This window comes from Saccostrea cucullata, unplaced genomic scaffold, assembly GCF_032062105.1.
Source record: "Saccostrea cucullata isolate Sc308-1 unplaced genomic scaffold, CSIRO_AGI_Scuc_v1 ctg4646, whole genome shotgun sequence".
In the NCBI taxonomy this organism is placed as follows: Eukaryota; Metazoa; Mollusca; class Bivalvia; order Ostreida; family Ostreidae; genus Saccostrea; species Saccostrea cuccullata.
The window spans coordinates 51,338-71,199 of NW_026921196.1; positions in this window are offsets into that span (position 1 = coordinate 51,338).

The window sequence follows — 19,862 nt, forward strand, 5'->3', positions numbered from 1 at the left end:
CTTTTTTGTATATTATGAATAAAACACTTCTTAAACTACAGCAAGTCCTCTGTTTTTGAACTTAATTTGACTACGAAATGTTCATTCTCCTTGATCAATGCATAGCGTGTGACCGATCAATAGGGGATGCTTACTCCTCCTTTGCATTTGATCCCACCTCTGGAATTTCTAGCGGTCAGTGTTTATTTCTTGTTCTCATTATTGTATTGTTTGAATATTTTTTATGAGATTGATTACTGTTTGCTAAGCTTTTAACTTTTTTTCTCAAAAGCAATTAGACCTTGTTATTAAGCTTCATAAAGCATTTAAGCTTTAACTGTTTTGAATACTTGCCACGTGTTTCCTGTCAAATGTGGAGGCCTTTAACGTCATTGTTGGTACAAAGAGGTCTCTCATAAGATTGGAGATTAAAGGAATCTTGAATCCGAATACTGGTTCACAGCTTTCTGGAGAAGGGAAGTGAAGTGTTATATTTTCTTTTGCACAATAAGAACAAAATACATTTCTATAAGGATACGCATGCGGGTGGTGTCGCATATCCGGTAAAGACAAACAAGCATTTTTGTACATGATCTGCTGGATATTTGATTCATCACAAACTGCTAATTGGTCCATAACTTCCAATCTTTCAGGGGAATTGCAAATTCGACAAATTTCATTTTTATACTTTCCGACTGGAACAAAAGCTTGCCAACTTGTATTTGTACACGCCCAGTTTTCAATCTGATCGACCTCGGTGGAATGGACTGCATGTTTACATGTTGATATGGATCCAATTGGCGGGCTTGTTTGACACAAAATGATGTCGTTGACATCATACAAAATACCACAATTGTTTCGGATAGCCTCCACTAGAACTTGATTAAATCTCATGAAGAACTCATACTGGAGTTGATTGTCACAGACGATATTGATGTTCACAATCGTGTACGGCTCAGATACAAGAGAAGAATTTGAAATGGTGTAATTAGTGTTGCAAAGGAAACAGAACACGTTTTTGTATGTAATGTTATTTGATACAACAGGAAAGTCAAAATCACCAAAGTTGTTTTCGCAAAGATGTACCACCTTTAGTTGCTCCATGGGTTTTTCCATTCTGTTTATCACACCGTAGCATGTTGCTACAACTTGTATTTTTTGTTCAATAAAGAGTTTTTGATCAGGGAATGTAGCTATGGCATTAGTGATGCATTTTACTGGATACAGTAATGCAGTATCCATACAGCAGGTACACGGAGCATGGAACAGGCATGAAGGGGAACATTCGCAGTTTTTCCCGGTACTGTTCCGGATGATACTTGGTATAATGTCTCGGTTACAAATACGATGTGGATACACTGCCGCCAATTTCTCGAAAAGTGATTTCAAATGAGCTCTCCTGTACTTTATTGAACCCTCTATTGTTTCTGTTTTGGTGCTCCAGATTTTGTTGAGAAGTGATACATCATTGTACTTGATTGCATGAAAGAATAAAATATGTCTATTTTTACCCTCAATGTTTTGAGCTTCAGAAACGAAACTGGAAAGCTCAAGAAATGAATATCCATTGCTCTTCTTATTGTGGTAATAATTTTCTGGAATATTACACAGAAAACAATAGTAATTTTTATATGGATACGTTAGTTCTGATACAGGATTTTCCTTACACAAAATCCGAGTGGTATTTTCCGCCAACGTGGGACAGGAATTAATTAAATGTGCTTTGGCTTTCCTTTTTAATTTACAAATGTAGCAAAATATGTTTTTGTAAAGTCGAAATTTGTTCACATAAGCTGAAGAACACGCAGCCCGGAGATCATCATCGGGACAAGGCTCTGTGAAATACTCATTGCCAGAATCATACGGATAAACTGAGGTAACTATATTACGAAGTCTTTCAGGAGGGGCAAAAACAATTATGTTATTGAAGAACTTAGCTAGCTTCGACAGTAGATCATTTGAACTTATAAAATATATGTAATTAACAGTCCCGCCCATGGATATATCCCACTGTTCTGTGTCGTCTTTACTTTCTGCATTACACAATGCACAATGAATATTGTAATATGTGTAATTAGTAACAAGTGAAGTCACGAAGATTCTGTCCTCTAAGCTATAAGGTGGACTATGACAAAGTGACACTTCGACATCTGCAGCGGAATCGGGACAATAATCAATCACCGGGTATTTTGGAAATCTCCCTCGTTCTACAGTGAAAGACTGTTGAAAAAAGGGATAACGATGTCTTGTGATTTTTCTTTCGAAAAATTTGTCGGGACAACATGTCTTCTGATAATCGCAGTCATCTTCACATGAACATGACGGACAACGAGTCTGGGCAGAATTTCTCGTGTGTTTCCTATTTCCTTGCCAATATCTGCAAGTTCTTTCTTCCCCACAAGAATTAATATAAATACCCATTAATCTTGTCAGGTTTAGTTTACCGCATATGCAAACTGACGTACAAAATATAAGAATCTCGTACAAAATGAATAAATTCATCGTTCCAAGTGCACGTTCAAGTATCGAGTAAAATAACGTAATCTGAAAAAGAAAAAAAAATAAATCACAATTTTAAATACCGGTATATAAGGTAGTTTATCACGAACAAGCTACGAAATCTGAGAATATATGTAGTATTCTGCCAAACTGCCAAGATACCGGTATCTTACAGTTAAGAAATTTGAGAAAAATTTGGTATACACTTTTTAAATTAAAAATTATCTGTCACATTTATATTTATGTACTTTATATAAAGTATCATTTGCTAACATGTGTTCATTTCATTTGCATTAATTTTACATACTGAATTGATCATTCTGTACATAGAAAAACTAAATTTATAAACTCTTTCCATATCGAACTTCACGTATAAGCAACTTAGAAGCAAGAACGCGCCACATTCCACTCTGATATATACTGAGTGCTGGTTTCAAAATATTCCTTACATCATAATCAGATAAATTAGACACATTTTTCCAAGTTTTCACAAAATATTACAGGGAATTACATGTAGTGGCCTTTAGCAAAACATGACGGTGGGTTTATGACAAGTTGATACGAGAATTGTACTTTACTTGAACGTTCTGACATAGTGACGAATGAAGATAAGACAGACTTCTGTTATAATTCTTATTTTTAAAAGGCAAAAAACCCACGGGCCTTATAGGTCACCTGAGCATCATGTAACAACTTCCAACAATTGAATTTGGTTCGTGTTTTAAACCAGAGCCCCTGAAATTAACAATTTTGAAAGAGGCACCATTGCTCATCATAACTATACACTTGCATGTTACTTAACACTCAGAGGTAGGTCAGAGTAACAAAAAGAAAATGCATTTTTCAGTGTTATTTAAATTTCATAACCAGTTGTGCACCCCATCTCACAGGAACCATTGTCCCTGGGGGCCATATATTTCAAACTTTTGGAAATTTTATGTGATTGCCACTTTTCCTAAGTATTAAGAATAAAAGTAAAATTTGTGAAAGTGCAAGGATGTGTCAATCAAACCCGTCTAAAAAATTGAAGTTTTAATAACTTTTAGATGAAACAAAATTTTTTAATATGCTATATTTTTGTGTGAAATGCTTTTAAAATATATGTCGTAATATTAAACAAAAAATATTAATTCCAAATCATTGTCCATGCACCTTTAAATAAATTGACTCACTTATGGCACTGTGCTGTACAAATAACCCGAGATTTTTTGTGAAACCTTGCTTACCTTTGGATTCTAATAGCCCTTTCCAAATATTTTAGAAGTCAAGCTTTGGATCTGTACAAATTTTAAGTTTTGAAATATACGGCTTACTGCTGTTCTTTTGCATTATTTTTGTCTCGAATGACCTGGAAGCGTAAAATCTGACTGTCTTTGAAAAAAATATTATCGATGAAAATAAATTACCATACCTAATTAATAACTTTAACCCCGTATGAATTTCACAGGAATTCCTTAAGAGTGGATTCTTTACATTTTCTCATATTTCTTGTATTAAAGAATTAATGAAATTAAGGTAGGATTCTTCTCATTTTCTCATATTTCTTGTATTAAAAAAATTAATGAAATTAAGGTAGGATTCTTCTCATATTTCTTGTATTCAAAAATTAATGAAATTTTCACAGAATACAGAAAATGTCACTATGTGATGATATCAGTGAGATAAAATTTGTTATATATTAGAGGTAAACTCTTTCCTGGACATTAAGAATAAAAAAGTAATTGTGTTGAGGAAAGAAAAATATGGCTAAATACATTCAATAGATATGATTTCAGACATGTAGGTATTTTTACGTTAAATACCACAACATGATCAATTCCCAGGTTACTTGATGTACACTTTAAAACGGGGCCAACTGGGGTTTTATTGTGCGAAAACTACAATAGCGAAACTCTTTAACTGGATAACATATGTCATTTACATAACTTCAGTGTACATGCCAAGTTTGGGGAAAATTTACCATCCAGGAATTCTTAAGAGATCGTATCAAAATAAATATACACTTACGATAGGATTATATAGGAAACGTGCCAATTTTCCGCACTGTAAAGCAAATTATACAAATACTACAATAGACTTTTTGCTCAAATTATAACATATGATGAGTAAATACTCTACTGTACATTAAAAACTCAAAATTTTACCGCCTTATTTCCAGAGGGGTCATCTCAAAATGCGAAAAATTAATGTTTTTTCCTGTTTTTATGGAGTACTACAAAATAAATGTATGACAGATATAAAGGATAAGTACATTGTACTAAAAATAATATAAATGATCAAGAGATTGTCAAATTTCAGATTTAAATTTCAAGAGTATAATACTTTTTTTTCTTTTATAACAATTCATTTTACCCATCTTAAAGAGATGTAGTTTAAAAAAACGTGAAAAAAAACACTATGACGACGTCAATCTACCTATCAGCTGAAAAATTGTTTGAAAATCAGTTATGAAAAATTATGATTAAATTTTTCAACCAGTTATTTCTTAATTTTGTTAAATTGTGTTAATTAAGTGAAAAAAAAGTTAAATACGCTTCATTTTACTATGATGTGCGAAGTATTGCGCAATGGAAACCCCAGTCGTCCCCCCTTGACGTCAAGAATCTAGTAAATGTCTTTAGCACTGGCGGATTTAGAGGTGGACCCATGTCCCCCCCCCCTCTTTGAGTCCAAAAAAATACATAATATTTGATAAATCAATGTTATTTTTTGTGTGGCTTTGGGCCCCCACCCTGACCTCAAAGCGGTCGCCCCTTTTTTTCAAAATTTCTGGATCCGCCACTGTTTAGACTAACTTTTTGGTGCTAGATCCATTATGAGGTAATAATGACTTTCAACTTTCTTTTTCCCGTACTTGACGGCTCTAATAGAATTAATTATAATCGAAAATAAAGTATTTTCATTGAATTCAAATTGAAATTACATGAAAAAAAGTCCCGATACCTATATCAAATTTAACATTATTTCAAAGAAGAGGCCATGAAAAAGAATATACAAATTACCTTTTTCTGAAAGACTGTAGGCAATCTGGATACATTTTCTTGTTCATTGGAAATGACAGCTTAAATTAGATTTAACATTTTATTTCAAAGAACATTTTGGAAACACCATTTGAAAAGATCGCCTTACAAATTATGAAAAATAAATTGTGACGTTGTGAAAAGACAATATGTAGGCAATCGAAAAATGGTTGATACATTTTCTGTAAAATTTAACATTGGAAATTCCGACAGCTTAAAATAATGATTTTAAAGACAATGGATTTTCCAGACGTTCAATCATGCATAAAGAAGATAGGGAAACAAGGCGGGCAGAATGCCTATAGCGTCAGATATTAATAAACCATATTCAATATGTGAATTGAGTATTTCAATTAACTTCTCATTATTAAAATTTATGAAATTATGAGAAAAAAAAAACTTTTTTGAGAGAAAAAAAATCTCAAAAAAAAATTTTTTCATAAAAATATAAGATGATATTCATGGAATTCGAACCCTATCAATAAAAGTCCGACGTATGACTCAAATAAATATAAATACTCATTAATCTTGTCAGGTTTAGTTTTACACCGTATGTGCAAGACGTACAAAATAAAAGAATGTCGTACAAAATGAATAAATTCATCGTTCCTAGTGCACGTTCATGTTCACGTGCATGTGAATTTTTAATACCGGTATATAAAGTAGGTCATCACATTTACGGAATCTGAGAATATATGCAGTATTCTTCCAAACTGCCAAGATACCGGTATCATACAGTTAAGGAATTTGAGAAAAATTTGGTATAAACTTTTTAAATTCAAAATGATCTGTTACATACATATTCAATACGTCTTTTCAGGCACGTAGCAACAGGGAAGACCAGGGTCAGGGGGGAGGTGTCCCCCCACTTTTTGTTTCAAACTTTACTTTTACTATTGAAATGTGCATGTGGTTGCCCCCCCCCCCTCACTTTGCTAAAGCAAAGTGATATATTAAGGGTAATGTAGTAATTGTATGAAGAAAATGTGATACTGAAAGAATTTTTTGTTGAAAAAAGTTGGCCTCTACCCCCACCCCCGACCACTACCACCACCAAATAGTATTTTCGAATTTGGGCAAATTTCCTTTTTTTTTTTTTTGCTATATGCTTTTTGTCAACTTTTTTCCTCTGGCTCCCCCCCTTCCCACTTTTAAAAACGATGTTACGTCACTGCTTTTAATTACTTGAAGCATTTCAAATGGTATAACACTCAATCTTTAAAAAATCCTTCAAAATATAGGCTAGAAATAAAAAAAAGATTTTTAAGGACTATTTCTTCATATGGAAGGATTTTTCAGCTTGCCCCATACCACATTGAGTACCACATTGTGGTGGTGACGGGTGAACAGGGGATGATTACTCCGCCATGGCACCTGATCCCACCAATGTTTTTAAAGGTCCATGTTTGCTTTGCTTCCGATATATAATGCTTCAAAGGACATTGGGTTTTTCAATACTGTTCGTTATCTCCTTATATCATTGAAAGAAATCCACAAAATGTACTATTTGCAGGAGAATTATCAATATTCCAGTATTATATCATGCCCTGCAAAGAAATATTACAAAATACAATGTTGATATTTTAAAAACAAGTATTACACATTATTTACAACACACTGCCAAAAATTATAGATATCACCTTACCTTTTGAACAGATATCTTAATTCTACAGTATCATTTGCTAACATACAGGTGACTCTCGATGGCTCGAACTCCGATCTCTCGAAGTTCTCGATCTCTCGAAGTAAACCTCCGGTCCCGATTTTTTCTTCTATATAACTAAGCAAATTTACTCCTGATCTCTCGAACTTCTATCTCTCGAAGTTCTCTATCTCTCGAACAAAAACCTGGGTCCCATTACACATATTTCATTGCTATCTCTCTGATTGCGCGTGTATAAACACCGATTTAATTGAGCCTGGACTTACCTGGAAAAACATTGAACGTCTGGGGCTGGCATGGAGGTGTTAATTGGGTGTTTACATAGATGACACTACAGCTGTGGGTCGTTCGTGTGTTGGTATAATTAATTTGTTATTATTAATAAATTATAAACGATATTTTAAAACCAAGTATAGAAAATAAATTTATAGACAGTAATTATTTACAATATGGCAAAACACTTTCTCTAAGCCAAAAATTATAGATTTCACCTTATCAAAACAAATAAATATTGAAACTTCAGGAGTATTTAGATCATTGTTGTCTGATATCAATATCTAAAATACGATTGAAAAGTGCAGTAACTTTTTATTTACATATACTTTTGCTAACATATGAACTGAAAATTCGGATTTCATGAAGTACTTTGTGTTCTTCAGTTTGAGACTCTTTGTGTTCACTTTTTGTGCGGTCCCTTGAACTTTGCACCTGTATTAGTTGCATTTACATATTTAATTGATCATTCGGTTACATGGAAAAACTAAATTTATAAACTCTTTCCATATCTAACTTAACGTATAAGCAAGAAAGCGTCACATTCCACACTGATATACATGTATACCGAGTGATGGGTTTAATATTCCTTATACATATAATCAGATAAATTAGACACATTTTTCCAAGTTTAACAAAATATTACACAGATTTAGTAGGCATTAGCAAAACATGACGGTTAGTTTATGACAAGTCGATACGAGAAACGTACTTTACTTGTGCTTTCTGACAAAGTGACGAACGAAGAAAATACAAATATTTGTTATAATTCTGATTAAAAAAAACAATAGGCCCACGGGTCTTATAGGTCACCTGACCCTCGTGTAACAACTTTCCAACAATTAAATTTGGTTCATGTTTTAAACCAGAGCCCGTGAAATTCACAATTTTGAAAGAGACACCATGGCTTATAATAACTGTACACTTGTATGTTGCTTAACACCCAGAGGTAGATCAGAGTAACAAGGAGAAAATGCATTTTCAGTGTTATTTCCACTTTATAACCAGTTGTGCACCCCATACAATTGTCCCTGGGGCCACATATGTCAAAATTTTGGAAATTTTATAAATTTTATTTCATCATAAATGGTTTATTAATACCAATGAGCAGATTTCAAAGCAGTATTTTTTTTCCGGATATTTAACCCCACCCCCAGTACCCCTGACCCAGGGGCCCTGAAATTAATCATTTTGGAAGAGGCATCGTTCTTCATATTACAATTGTTATTAGATCTTTGGCAAAATACCCAGGAGCAAAGGAAGAGATTTTCAAGGAATTTATGCATTTTCACTTTATAATCATCAAAGCCCCGCCCTAACACCATAACCCCTGACCCATGAAACCACAAATTTGAAAGAGGCTTCCTTCATCAGCATATCTATGAACAAAGTTCATTGGTTTAATACCTAGGAGCAGAGAAGAAGATTTTCAAAGAAATAATGCATTTTCACTATATAATCTATATAGCCCAGCCCTAAAACCCCTGACCCTGAGGCCATGAAATTCACAATTTTGGAAGAGGCAGCCTTATTCAACATAACTAATATGTACTTTCTTAGTTGATATACCCAGGAACAGAGAAGAAGATTTTCAAAGAAATACATGCGATGCATTTTCACTATATACTCTAGCTTTTTGCCAAAATTGGTTGCAGTTGGTTGATTGGTTGCAGAGAAGAAGCTGAAAATGTTCATATATTAACATGATTAACGCATAACGCCCGACGACGGACGAAAAACCGATAGCAATAGGTTTACTTTGGTGACCTAATAAAAAGTTCATCACACATTGGAGAGGGGAAGGGGTTGGTTCCTCACAAGTTGTTTGTTTTTCCTCTTATAATCGCTTTTTTTTGAAAGTGTTTTTAAGTTTCTTTTCTTCAAGTTCTGAATGAAGATGAGAGTACTGCGCGGAACGCAAGGGTCCAAATTTTTAGGCATTGATTAAACCGTTAACGGCAGTGAAAAAACTTTATGCTAGCCTTCCAGGAAGATGCAGAGAAGTGCTGATTCAGAAAGGCGACATCTCAAAATATTAGACTGATAAGAGTTCATTTAAAAGGCTGGCAAGGAATTCAGGTAAGTTGGTTTTATATGAATTAAATGGCAGCCATTAAAAAAATTGACTCATTTATAGCACTATGCTGTACATATAATTCGAGATTTTTCGTAAAACCATGCTTACCTCTGGATTCTACCAGCTTATTCCAAGTATTTTAGAAGTCAAGCTTTCGATCTGTACAAATCTTATGCTTAGAAATATCCAGCTTTGCATTATTTTTGTCACGAATGACCGGGATACGTAAATAGCTGACTGTCTTTGAAAAAAATATAATCGATGAAAATGAATTACGATACCTGTTTAATAAACTGTAACTCCGTATGAATTTCACAAATTTATCATTTTCACGATATTTGCTTCTAAACCCCCTTTCTCGTGTCTTTGTACATGCCGTCTAAGCCAAATTCTCTTAAGGTAGAACCTATGTCGGAAAAGTCTTTGTCACAAGATTTTCAAACTGTTCAAAATGATAATTTGTATTCGCTTATTAATCAGTTAAAAGAACATTATATGTTTCCCTGTCATTAAATGTAGTACAGTGCAACTTGGAATGATAATTAAATACTACGACTAAACATTTTCAGTCATTTTTAGGGGTACTTGTCATGAAGAGAATAAAATATCTTTAAACATCGTCATTTATAGACTTTATTAACTGAACAGTACTAAGCAATATTTTTCAAGAATACATCTTTCTAATTCAATTATTGATATAAAAGATAAGTCCACATTAAAAAGATAAAAGAAACCAAAGACATGTTCTCCATATATAGTTGTGTAGATAAATTATCGTAGAAAAAAAATGCTAATAAACAGTTTGCAAGTGCTTTTCCTCTGAAAGTGTAAATGAGTGCTTTTCTGAGGAGGGGGGTACTGAGTGTTAATCGGAGTTAGATACATTGTGTTTTTATTGTACTATGGGTTAAAAATTTATTTCTGAAACAAGTGCCTGTTTAAAATATGATTTTTCATCTTGTTTATCAACACATTTTCCCCCGAAACTCCTTATTTGACCTACAGCATTAGCATTACATAATAAAAAAATTTTACTTTTGTTAGTGTTAACGTGTTTCTTTTCATTTTTTTTTTAGTTAAGGTCAAGATCTATTAAATGAAAGGTGCCAACAGAGTAGAGAGTTTATCAAAGAACTGCCAACGATGGTATTGTTCGCCCGCCTACCTCTAAGTCAATTTTCAAAAGTTAACATATTTGAATGATTTTTTAAAATATTTTTATAGATATTTATATGAATTTTCATAAAATATTACTTATTTGGGAAAACAAAGAAGGGTAACCCTATAATTTTGGTAAAACCTGTGTTTTTCACTATGGAATTCAACGGAAAAAACGGAATTTTTTTAACCCCCCCCCCCCGTGAAACAAAAATTCCTTTTTACAGGTAATATGGACTGTCATTTCACAAATTTGTACCAAATCTTGTGTTTCACCGGGGGGGGGGATGTATGTTTATAGTCAAAAAACGACAAAAATGCTTATTTTTTTCACTTTTTTCAGAGCGATAAAACAACTAAAACATTGTATTTAATTACTGTATATATGTTTCATTTATTTGCGTGAGACATAATAAAAGATATAAGGAACATTTAATTATATCCAAGACTTATTTTAAAAGAATGGTGATGCTTGAAAGTCCGATTTTAATGGAAAATATCGTCTACCCCCGCCCCCCCCCCCTTTATTTCAAGAGCTGGAATTTGATACGAAGATTTGACATCCAAAAATCCTGCTAAGTTTCACTTAAGATTTTCGTACGACCTACTCTTATGTCAGACTTGTGACTGTGAAGTCACATTTCAAACTTCTTGCATGCACTCGTTTTTTGTTGTCAATAACGTTTGTTTTTGCTGATAAATAATGAAACAGAGCTATATATTTATTATCATCTACTAATTTAAGGATTATAAAGCATATTGAGACTGTTGCTAAGGACAAAGTCTATCGTAAGTAAAATCTTAAGTTAAATCTGCTACGAATGCGTTCGTGAAAAGCACTTAATATTTGTCGTAAGAGATTCGTAAGTTAAGTCCTAAAGCAAAAACTTAAGATTTTTTTGTGAAAAGGGCTGCTGAAAAAATGTGATTTTACGACAATAATCAGGAAAAAACGCCGAAATGGCTCTACCGACGTTACCATTTTTGGATTTTGTAAGCAACGCATGACGCTGAAGAATGACGCATGACTCGCTTGTATGTTTAAGACGTCCATGGATATTATACTATTATACATCTAAAGAAGCATACTAGCAATTCAAACATTGCTATTTTTTTTCCCCCAGAAAAATCGTATGTGCCGATAATTCATCTGCACTGATATGTATTTATACCGTAATATGAAAATTTTAGAGGTATTGGGTTTAAAAAATAAACTTAGTAATGAATTCATAGACCAAAGAAGATGGTGATTTTTTTTTTTAATTTCACAATGTTGTGACTTTTTGCAATAACTTTCATGTACTTGAATGAAAAAGAGATCTCTAGGGCAGAAATACAAAAAATATGGAAAAAATGTGATAAAATGGCGCTTTTCCAACAAATTCCAATAGGGTCCAATAGTAAAATTTGACAACTTTTGAGATGGTCCCCTAATAAATAGGGGTGGTAAACATTCGATTTTTTAATCTTAAAACAATAATTATAACAGTAAAACTTTATTATCAAAAAAATTATCAAAATTCCTAGGGCAGAAATAATTAGACTCGGTCTCGTTAAATAGCATATGAAAAGTAATGATTTTCTCCATCATTGTGACGTCACAATGTGAAAATGACGTCAATATATGGGTGACTTGTGACAAAATGGTTGTCACAGTCTTACTCGAGCACATAGTCGCAAACCACGGCCAAAATATACGATCCTCTCCGGGATCCCATGAGAGAGCTATACCCTAGGTATATGCAAACGGTTTGTTCCCGTTTTGCACACATTTGAATTTCAGGCATAGAAAAAATGTGTGCAAAATGGGAATTTGACCAGGTAAATTCTAACCAGAAATCGGACTATAATTGTTATCAAAAAAACATTTCACACCTATTGTTCTATACCTAATTATCAAATGTGTGCAAAACGGGAACACACCGCTGTACGAGGGGGTATCAAAAAGTTCGTGGACGCACTTTAAAATTAAAACCGCTCTAGGTACATCAATGAATTTAAAAAATCTAGTTAACATCATTTTTTCTATCTAAAGAATAAACCACAATTCATAAATTTTATTTTTTGATAAATTAGTCATGTTTTTGTAAGCAACGGTATGTCCAGGCGGCGTAACCTCGAACACGACGTTTTTTTCGACCTAAGTGTAACTGAGAAAAAACTCTTTTGATACGAAGATTTGACATCCAAAAATCACGTTAATTAAGGGTTTTATGTTGGGACACTATTTAGCCATAAAACCTTTTTTTTACGTCATTCTGGAAGTTCTATGAAAATTTATCGTAAATTTTGCATGGAGTGCCCAAACAAATAAGGCCTTGAAAATGACATCAAAAGGGGGAGTGGTTTCCTTTTCCAAGATTCTTTAAAGTTTTCCCCTGAAAAAATTCCTATTGGCCTAGATGTTTACACTGGCTACGGAGAAATAAAATGCATCCAGAATACTTGGTTTTTTTTATGCCAAAAGAGATTTAGAGAGAAATTGGATGCACAGTAAATGTCGATTTGTACTCAAGGTGTGAAAAATCAATCACGTCAAAAAAAGACGTTGATCATGTGTTGTACATATTTTAACTCCAAAAAGCAAAATATGCTGGCACAATCAAGTGAGGATCATGTTTAACCCATTTGCAATATTATATGCATTGAAAGCCACTGTTCATGATATTGTAAAATCACATAAACAAGATAGTTTAAAGTCCTTACTCATAATAGTACTTATTTTATAGCCTCCGTCCACGAACTTTTTGATAATCTCTCGTAAAGTTTAACGTATAACTCAAAAATTCCTATGAAGCATCTTATAATGATTTGTACAAGGTTTATGAAGACAATAGACTTTCCAGACGTTGAATCATAAATTGGATTGATTGTTTTAGTGAAGGGAGGCAGATGGTTAAAAAAGACGTTTGTTTTGAAGCCATGCGAAAGCAAGCCGGGGAAGAGATGTGTCCTTTGTTAGACAATTTGTTATGAAAGATTGCGGAGTTACAGCTAGAACAAGATGTGTTTGTGAATTAACACTATGCGCCCACGGCAACAAAATTCGAAAAGGTATTTTTAGCATATAGGTAACAGGCAAGGTTGCATACCAAATATGCAGTCTCTATCTCCTATGGTTTAAAAGTTATGGCGAAGGTATGAAAAAGCTATTTTTAGCATATATCCAGTAGGTCACAGTCAAGGTCACAAGGTCGTTGACCTTGGTGTCATTTGAAAGAACTTAATTAGTGGAGAATACATACCAACTATGAAGTCTCTATTTCTTATGGTATAAAAGTTATGGTGAAAGTTCAAAAAAGCTATTTTTAGCATATAGGTCACAGTCAAGTTCACAAGGTCATTGATATTGGTGTCATTTGAAAGAGCTTAATTAGTGGAGTATGCTACCAAATATTAAATCTCTATCTTTCATGGTTTAAAGGTTATGGCGAAGGTTAAAGTTTGCAGAGAAAAAAACTAATTTTTAGCATAAAGGTCACAGTCAAGGTCACAAAGTCATTGTCTTTGGTGTCATTTGAATGAGCTTAATTAGTGGAGTATGCAAACTAGTACCAAATATTAAGTCTCCATCTTTCATTGTTAAAAAGTTATGGCGAAGGTTAAAGTTTGCAGACTAACAGACAGGCAGGACAAAAACAATATACGCCCCGGATCTATCGATCCCGGCGCATGAAAATGGTTGAATATCTAAAAAATAATAATCTTGTATTATCAAATCCCTAAAATATCGTTTAATTTAGAGTTTTAACATATTAGATATGATAAAAATAAGGCCTCCACAACTATATCCATATTGGATAAACGACGTTCCCAAGACAGACATCGTTGCAAACCACGGCCAAAATGTACGATCCTCTCCCATTCTGGCCTTGGCTGCTTGATCACAAAAAGTGTCTTAATCTTGAATATTTTCGCCCCTCTATTGTGAGGTCATACGTCAATTACAAGTTTTATTTTCATCGCAATCAACAATTTAGGCCTACATTGATCAACAGTATTTCGTACACTGCGATTGGGTATTGAAAGATCGCATCAAAGTTCATTATCCGACTATGCTTTACTCGCATTGGTCAATATTTTGTTGAGCTACGAAATATTCTCTTCGTAGGAGAAGCTATATCGCAGACTACGGACCCTGGCTTGAGACGAAGTAAGACAGAGTACTTGGTTTTTGATGGTCACCATGTTCTTTCTGGGAAATGATATCCTTATCCAACCTTCCCATTTCCGAGATCTGGTCATTTCTGAAAACGGACTGGTCTTGTTATAAAAATCAACTTGCATGGCAAGAAATATAAGACTCGGAAAAATATTTTAGCATCTAGAACAGAATGCTTCAGAGCATGTCATGTGACCGCCTGGATTACGTGATTCGCGCATGGACAGAACGGTGGCAAATATGCATTAAAATCAGAGAGGGGTACTTTAAAAAATAATGAACATGCACTGAAACCTTATTTTATTTGTTTTATGGAAGATTTGTTCGCAAACGTTTTGATCCTCGTAAATTCCTTTAATGTTGCTTTATAGATTTAGCTTGGGCAAAATAAGGAGTTTCGGGGCATAATTTGTAGATAAACAACACAAAAAAAATAATCATATTTTAATGTATAATTTTCAATTAAAATCAAGAAAACTAGTAATGATATTACTTATTCGAATATTACCTATTCGAATAGGTGATTCACTTTTTGCCACATCGTCTCAAGCTACGGTCCGGAGTCCGCATATAGCTCTCTCCAGAATGGGAGAGGATAGTACATTTTGGCCGTGGTTAGTCCGAAATATCTGACGTTTTCCAGGGGTTTTATTTTATGATTTTGATATTTTACATGGCAGGAAAACGTCAGAACCGGCGCCATTACGTTAACTGGGAATTCGCCGCCTCCAACTGGAGGCAGCATTTCGAGTTGATTTTAGATACTTGCGAATCGAATTAAATTTCAGAGTCACATGTTATCAGTAGTACAATACCTTTAGTACTTACTACCGGGTAATATCCTTTTCATGGTTCAGTTATAAAATATACAATCCGTTGAAAACATTTTATCAGAGTGTCGAGATTTGTCTTCATTTCGTGCATTTTAAAATCTTGCAAGTACTGGAACGAAATATGGAGTGATATTTTCTTTTCATCGATATTGGTGAGTACTAGAGGCATTGTGCTATTGATAAATTCTGATTTCGCCATTTAGTTCTGTTCGCAAGTAATAAAGATGAACTCCGTTTGGAAACGGCGAAATTTCCAGTTTTCGTAATGGCGCCCGCTCTGACATTTTCCTGGCATGTAAAATATCAAAATTGTAAAAAGGCCTAGAAAACGTCAGATATTTCGGACTAGGCCGTGGTTTGCGACGATGTTTTTGCCAGTATATACCAAAACGGTGCCTAATATTATATACCCCGCGAAATTGTTACAAAATAACGTCGTCAATTCAAATTAAAAGGTAAGATTTTTCTCATACTTCTTGCATTTAAAAATTAATGAAAATTTTCACAGAATCAAGAAGACAATATCCCTAAAAGATGGTATCAGTGAAATAAAATTTGACCGTTATATATTTGAGACAAGAACAGGTTAAGGTCAATACATTTTACCTGGACATTAATAAAAAAAAATACTGTTGCCAATTAAGCGATCCTTACTTGTATTGCAAAAGATTGATTTTTTTCCTTTTGCATAGAAAGATACTGCCATAAAGGGCCTATAAGATGATGTTACCAAATTTACGTGAATGATTTAACGAAAGTGGATATTGGCTAATCCGAATTTTCTCTACTTTTCTTATTTTCTAAGGATATCTTAATTATTTTTATTTATAATGCTTCTATATTTAAATTTTTCTCATTTTCACATATGGTAAAGTTGTCACATAAAGATACAAAATGATACAAAAACAAAAAGTCTTTATCGTTTACTAAGAGAGAAAAAAATACTTTTTGGCTCAAATCTGTTCTCAGATTGGAAACTTATAAAAGCTAACATAGTTTAGTTTGTTTGAAAAATATTTATTTTATATATTTAGCAACTTATGTTTTTTTTATATTGATTAAACTTACATTTGAGAAGTTCTTCAAGTCTTTGATTGTGGAAAAATATAACTAAATTCATTATTCTATAATAATTTTGAGAGGCAGAAAAGAAGATATTTTCATACCTCATCATTCCGCCAAAAATATGTCCCTGCTAGTTTTCAAACGCGGTTTTCCATTTCTATTTAAAGTTGTACAATTGTGATGAGGAAAGAAAAATATGATTTTTTAAATCTCTTACACCTAAATACTAGTATATAAGACATATACTAGTAAGCAAATGTACTGTGAATATTTCATCTAGTCAGAAACCAGAGAAGAATCCTACCTTAAATATACATAAACACAAATATCTGTGATGAGAAGAAAGCTTTATATACTCTTTTTTGTATTAATTTATTTACCAGTTTTCTGTATTTCAAATAAATATTGAGCCAAAAAAATAATATGATCCCTGTTATTAAACGAACTGAACAGTATTTTATGTGAATACCGTACTTCATAATATGGTTGTATTGCATGTTTAATGCAAAGGTGTCAATTTTTTGGAACCAAGGATTGTTCGGAGTCAGCCGAGGATTCTTTGAATTGAACGTAGAGGAGTCAGCCAAGGATTGTTTGAATGAAAAGGAGCAGAGTCAGCCAAGGATTGTTTGAATCGAACCTAGAGGAGTGGGCTGAGGATTGCTGGAATGGAGCTTAGCGGAAATAACCAAGGATTGTTTGAATAGAGTGTAACGGAGTCAGCCGATGATTGCCGTTTGAATAGAGCATAGCAGAGACAGTCGATGATTGTTTTACCTGAACGTACCGGAGTCAGACGAGGATTGCCGTTTGAAATCGATGATTGCTTGCATGGGACGTAGCGAGTCAGTCGAGGATTGTTTGAATGGAAGGATTGTTTGAATAGAGTGTAGTCGGAGTCAGCCGATGATTGCCAAGGATTGTTTGAATAGAGTGCAGTCAGCCAATAGCAGAGACAGTCGATGATTGTTTTAACTGAAAGTACCGGAGTCAGACGAGGATTGCCGTTTGAATAGAGCATAGCAGAGACAATCGATGATTGCTTGAATGGGACGTAGCGAGTCAGTCGAGGATTGTTTGAATGGAGCGTAGAAGAGTCAGTTGAGGATTGTTTGAATGGAGTGTAGCGGAGTCAGTCGATAATTGTTTGAATAGAGCGTAGAGGGGATGAATCAAAGATTCTTTGAATGAAGCGTAGCGGAGTCAGCAGATTATTTCTGTTTAAATAGAGCATAGCAGATTCATCCGAGGATTGTTTTAATGGAGAGTAGAAGAGTCAGTTGAGGATTGCTTGAATGGGACGTAGCGAGTCAGTCGAGGATTGTTTGAATGGAGCATAGAGGGATGAGCCAAAGATTGTTTGAATTGAACGTAGAGGAGTAAGCCTAGGGTTGTTTGATTGGAGCGTAGCGGAGTTATGCAGCCGGGGATTGTTTGAATGGAGCGTGGTGGAATCATCTAAGGATTCTTTGAATGGAGCGAAACGGAGTCATCCGAGGATTGCCGTTTGACTAGAGCATGGCAGAGACAGTCGCGGAGTCAGTCGAGGATTGTTTTCATGGAGAGTAGAAGAGTCAGCCGAGGTTTGCTTGAATGGGACGTAATGAGTCAGTGGAAGATTGTTTGAATGGAGCTTCGCGGAATCAACCAAGGATTCTTTGAATGAAGCGTAGCGGAGTCAGCAGATTATTACCATTTGAACAGAGCATCTATTAGTAGATTTAGTCGAGGATTGTTTTAATGGAGCCTAGAGGGATGAGCCAAAGATTGTTTGAATTGAACGTAGAGGAGTCAGCCTAGGGTTGTTTGAATGGAGCATAGCGGAATCATGCAGCCGGGAATTGTTTGAATGAAGCGTAGCGGAGTCAGTCGAGGATTGTTTGGATGGAGCGTAGCAGAGTCAGTCTAGTATTGTTTATGGAATGTAGCGTAGCAGGAAAAACCAAAGATTGACGTTTGAAAAGAATGCAGAGGAGTCTGTCTGATTGTTTGAATGGAGCGTAGCGGAGTAAGTTGAAGATTGTTTGAATGGAGCGTAGGTAGTCAGTCGAGGATTGTTTGAATGAAGCGTAACGGAGTCAGCCGATAATTGCCGTTTGAAAAGAGCATAGCAGAGACAGTCGATGATTGTTTTAACTGAACGTAGCGAAGTCAGACGAGGATTATATGAATGAAGTGTAGCGGAGTCAGCAGATTATTGCCGTTTAAATAGAGCATAGCAGATTCAGTCAAGGATTGTTTTAACTGAACGTAGAAGAGTCAGAAGAGGATTGTTTAAATGGAGCGTAGCAGAGTTAGCGGAGGATTGTTTGAATAAGCGTAGCGGAGTCAGCAGATTATTGCCCTTAAATAGAGCATAGCAAATTCAGTGGAGGATTGTTTTAACTGAACGTACCGGAGTCAGAAGAGGATTGTTTAAATCCATAAATCGTAGAGGAGTCAGCCGAGGATTGCTTGAATGGGACGTAACGAGTCAGTCGAAGATTGTTTGAATGCAGCTTAGCGGAATCAACCAAGGATTCTTTGAATGAAGCGTAGCGGAGTCAGCAGATTATTACCATTTAAATAGAGCATAGCAGTTTCATTCGAGGATTATTTTAATGGAGAGTAGAAGAGTCAGTTGAGGATTGCTTGAATGGGACGTAGCCAGTCAGTCGAGGATTGTTTGAATGGAGCGTAGAGGGATGAGCCAAAGATTGTTTGAATTAAACGTAGAGGAGTCAGCGTAGGGTTGTTTGAATGGAGCATAGCGGATATATATCTATATGAGTGAAAAACTCTGGATTGGGACCTAAAACAACATACAATCAATCAATCAATAATGAAATCTTGGATTCACAATTTGGAAATGCCTTGAAACAGTTTTTTTTTTAAATATGTGAACTCATCAAAATTTCTTAGAACAGAGGAGAGCTATTTTATGCCCATGTTTAAAAAATTGGGGAGTATATATTCTTTGTCCTGTCTGTCTGTCCACATTAACTTTAACCATGCCAATAACTTTTGAATGCATGGGACCATGACTTTCATATTTCACAGATGTTTTCCTTGTGACAATAAATTTCTAAGGATAATTTGATTTCTTGGCCCTGGATTTGATACGCTTTAACCAAAATTTTCCAAATTTAAACCT